The 5,000-nt window shown below is 40.1% G+C and overlaps 1 protein-coding gene across 3 annotated transcripts in view; it reads left to right on the forward strand.

Annotated features, from left to right (window-relative positions):
• The window catches only part of LOC125040587 (espin-like), a 341,831-nt gene that overhangs the window by 287,129 nt on the left and 49,702 nt on the right, over window positions 1-5,000 (forward strand). The gene's annotated exons all lie outside the window — the stretch shown is intronic.

The raw sequence follows: 5,000 nt of genomic DNA on the forward strand, positions 1-5,000 counted from the left end.
AAAATGTGTCGTGTCGTATAATTTTATGGAGGGAGCGGGGGAGGGGGGGGTACAGGATCACGACTTGGAACAATGTTTGGCTTTTGGTATAGGGGAAACTTTTTTTTTATCTTTTTTATTGTTTTTGTCTTCTTTTTTTGTTTTGGTTTTATCCCATGGGTGTCACGTGACATTGGCGGATATCCTTGATGCTTTTTCCCTGTTCTTTCTCCCTCGGAAATGCCAGTCTGTGAGTCACGTAATGCGTTCTGCGTGCGATGCAATGCTGGTAATGAATTTAAAAAAGTGCGAAACGAATAAAAATAAGATAAATATACTAAGGAAGAAGAAGAAAAAGTAATATTATAAATACGGTTAGAAAAAAAAAATAAAAGTAATAATATAAATGCAGTTAGGAAGAAAAAATATAAGTAATAATATAGAAATATAATAAGCAAGAAGAAGAGGAAAAAGAAAAAGAAACACAAGAAGCTATATGGTGAGAATTCCAAGGCCATATCGGACACATAATCCCACACGTTACAGAAACACCGAGGCAGTTCTTAAGCTATTCAAAGTATCAGTTACCAACGCAGATCGAAACGCAAGAGTGGCAGCGAAATCGATCAAATTTGCTACCTACACCGAGTTGATTTCCTCTGACAATATTAATGGCCGGATGTGGTAGGCCATTGTGCTTCCTTTATTGATCTGTCTGTTTTCTCTCTCTTTTCCATTCTCGGCTCTCTGCTCTCTCTACTCTCTCTTTCATTATCCTCTCCCTCTTCTCTTCTCTACTCTTCTCTTCTCTTCTCTTCTCTTCTCTTCTCTTCTCTTCTCTTCTCTTCTCTTCTCTTCTCTTCTCTCTCTCTCTCTCTCTCTCTCTCTTCTCTCTCTCTCTCTCTCTCTCTTTCTTCTCTTCTCTTCTCTTTCATATCCTCCTTTCTTTCCTTTCTTTTTTTTATTTTATTTTTCTCCCTCCCTCCCTTTCTCTCCATATCACCCTCTTTCTCTCCTCTCTTCCCTCCCCCTCCCCAGTCCTCTCCTCTTATCTCCTGCCCTCTCCTCTCTTTTCTTCTCCCCTATCCTCTTCTCTCATCTCATCTCCCCCTCTCCCGTTCTCTCTGTCCCTTCTCTTTCTCTTTCTTTACTCCATTCTTCCTCCCTCCCTCCCCCCCCCCCCATCCTCCCACCTATGCGTGCGTCCACTGTATTCAGGAGATTCATCGAAGCGTGTCAACATCTAATTAAAAAAAGTTAAATAAAAAATCACTCTATCACTGAATACGTCTCTTCGGTGTTTCATTAGATTATTTTCATAACCAATCATTCGTTTTATTATACCCTGTGATTCATACCCTGACTTTACAATTGGAATTATATGTATGTTTTAGAATATTTCCCGCGGGGGGGTTGAACATATAAATCAACTCGAAAGGGGACGCACCATAATAACCCAGCAGAGAGTTAACAGTTCCTATGGTTTAAGGGAGTAAATTTTTGTTACGCCTGGCTGCCTGTGCGTGAAAAGGCCAGCGAGGGGTTGAAGGGTTCGTTAATGTATAGTGTTTTCTGTCTGTGGCTTTAGCTGTGTCTGTTTACTTATTCGTCTATAGTTATATAAGTGTGTCTGTTTGTCTGTATCTGTCTGTTTATCCATACATGTTTACATACACACATACATATGAATATATGTATGTGTGTGTGTGTGTGTGTGTGTGTGTGTGTGTGTGTGTGTATAAGTGTGTGTGTGTGTGTTTGTGTGTGTGTGTGTTTGTGTGTGTGTGTGTTTGTGTTTGTGTGTGCGTATGTGTATGTGTGCGTGTGCGTGCGGATGCGTGTGAGAGGGGGAATAGATAGATATAAATGTAGATTTATAATGTATTGCAATATATAGATACAGATATCGATATATATTCATATATATATAAATACGAGTATTTATGTATGTATCTTATTGTATTTTTTCATCGATATATCTCAATATACATTTTTTTCTGTCATCTATTACGTGTATCACTCGTATAATCCCTTCTTAGAAATTATGAATTAAATTTCAGTTTTTGCGGTTACTTGTGTCATTAAAATTTTATTAATTAATGTAATGTTACATTAGCACTTGCTTAAATATACAAAATGTTCTGAATTTGGTAACTTTAAGTAATCGTACATTTTTTGCTTAACCAAGTTATGTCATATTTTCAAAAATCGTTCATTTAACTTGATCTGATGAAACTCAAAATTGACATCAAATCAACACACGCTTTTCTGTTATTGGTTATGAAATTAATTATTGGATAAATCAGTTAACGAGAATTCAGGAGAACAGTCTGTCTTTTCGTTAAATCGCGTGAGGAATAATGCATACGATATGGGTTAGTGACCTGTCACTGAATATTAATGTTTTATTATTGTTATAATTATTAGTTATTAATGTCATTGTTATTATTTTTATTGTCGTTATTATTATTATTATTATTATTATTATTATTATTATTATTATTATTATTATTGTTATTATTATTGTTATTGTTATTATACCTACTTACATATATATGTATATATGCGCGCGTGCGCGCGTTTGTGTGTGTGTGCGTGCGTGTGTGTATGTATGCGTATGTATATGTATGTGTGTGTGTGTGTGTGTGTGTGTTTGTGTGTGTGTGTGTGTGTGTGTGTGTGTGTTTGTGTTTGTTTAGGTGTGTAAGTAATGTGCGTATATGCATTTATGGGTGTGTGCCTTTGTGCGTTATTGAACACACGAACAAAACGCGTTCAAGTTTGCGTACACCAGATGGCCGCCCACCTCGACTCGCGTTGTCCGCGTGGCCGCCCTCGTACGCACAGGGGCGTACGTGCACGGAGGGGGGGGGGGGGGGGAGGCGCTCACAAGAAAGTTCAACTTGTACATTCATAACACTGATTCATATGTTGTTTACTTAATACGTGCATTGGGTGTTTTTGGGATATTTTATATGCTAATAGCATTTTTGTGTAACCAAACTTGTGTCAAGTTGTCAATAGCCTAGCTTGGTTCCTTGACAGTTCTTGACAGTAATTTGAAGTTCCGGCCCCCCACCCCCACCCCCCTCCGCCACACATATACAAACATACACACGCGCAAACAATCACAACCTAACAACCTTGCACTTAACAATGACACACACAAACAAGTAATAACAGAAGACAGTTTGTATCGAATTACCTGTCACGGCCGTTGGTCAGTAACGGTAAAATGGCGTTTACTCTGTGTTCTCAGCAGGCAAGACGCTTACAGGCTGGTGCTCTGGTTGGGAAGGGTCGACGGCGCCGGTAGCACTGTCTGCGGGAGTGTGGTTCCTGATTTAATAAGGGCGAGGTTGGGGCTTCACAGTTGAATCCGTGCGCGCTCGTCGAGAAGATTGGCATGCCGCTCTTTTTAGGGCTCGTGTATCTGTACCAATATCTGTCTGTTTGTCTGTGTATGTGTGTGTGTATGTATCTATATCTATATCTGTATCCATATATCTTTATATATCTGTATCTTTCTATATATATTTCTGCATATCCATCTATCCATATATTTTTATCTAAATATATTGTATCCTTTTATATATATCTCTGCTTATCCACCTATCCATAAATCTACATGTCTGTATCAGTATTTGTCTATCTTTATATATCTTTTTACGTCTATCTCTGTCAATCCCATCTATCTATTTATCTATCAGTCACTATATCTGTCTACCTAACTAAATATAGATAGATGTAGATGTGTATAGATACATATCTATATATAGATAGATATATAGATAGATAGATACATAGATATAGAGGTAGACTGACAAATCGATATTGATGGGCATATATACAAAGGAATTTTTGGGCAGCAACGAAAGCAAATGATTTATTCATCCTTACGTGTAGCAAATAGAGCACAATCCACGTCATTTAATTTAATCGCGACCAACCAATTATCCAACGAAAATCAGCCATTACATACCATTATCGCATAGTTGCGCTACTTTAAGCGACACTTTACCGAATTTTTGCTAAGTTTTCGCTTCACTAAATGCGCTATATGTAGCACAATTGACCGAGCCCAATAGCTGGTCATCAGAACAGGAGTCCCCGATTCCATTCGAAAGACGGCTAATCATCTCCACACATTATTGATATTCCAGTGATCATGTCGCCTAATAACCAGCACTGTCATCATTAAAGAGCGATATTAAGAATTAGCGGGCGTTCGGAATTGACCATGAGCGTTTGACGGAAACAAGAGCGACAGTTGGACAGCGAGTCGAGGCGATGGCTTCCTCTCTTACAGCCTTGTTCTTGTTTCCTGTTATTTTTCTTTTTGTCAGTTATGGTTCTCGATGCTTACTAGCTGCGATTGATATATATATATATATATATATATATATATATATATATATATATATATATATATGTATATTACTCTCGTCCACCTGGTTTTCCTCATCTTCCTTCTCCTCCCCTTCCTCTTCTTTTTTTCTTTTTTTTTCTACATTTTCTTCTTTTTCTTCTTCTTCCTCTCCTCCTCCTCCTCCTCCTTCTCCTCCTCCTCCTCCTCCTCTTCGCCCTCCTCCTCCTCCTCCTCCTCCTCCTCCTCCTCCTCCTCCTCCTCCTCCTCCTCCTCCTCCTCCTCCTCCTCCTCCTCGCCCTCCTCCTCCTCCTCTTCGCCCTCCTCCTCCTCTTCGCCCTCCTCCTCCTCCTCTTCGCCCTCCTCCTCCTCCTCCTCCTCTTCGCCCTCCTCCTCCTCCTCCTCCTCCTCCTCCTCCTCTTCGCCCTCCTCCTCCTCCTCCTCCTCCTCCTCTTCCCCCTCCTCCTCCTCCTGTTCGCCCTCCTCCTCCTCCTCTTCCCCCTCTTCCTCCATCTCTTCCCCTTCTTCCTCATCCTCTTCCTTTCCTTACTTCCCCTATCCCCCTCCTCTTCCTTCTTTTCTTCTTCCTCCTCTCCCCTCTCCTACTCTTCCTTCTTTTCTTCTTCTCCCCCCTACTCCTCTTCTTCCTTCCCTT

This window comes from Penaeus chinensis, chromosome 29, assembly GCF_019202785.1.
Source record: "Penaeus chinensis breed Huanghai No. 1 chromosome 29, ASM1920278v2, whole genome shotgun sequence".
In the NCBI taxonomy this organism is placed as follows: Eukaryota; Metazoa; Arthropoda; class Malacostraca; order Decapoda; family Penaeidae; genus Penaeus; species Penaeus chinensis.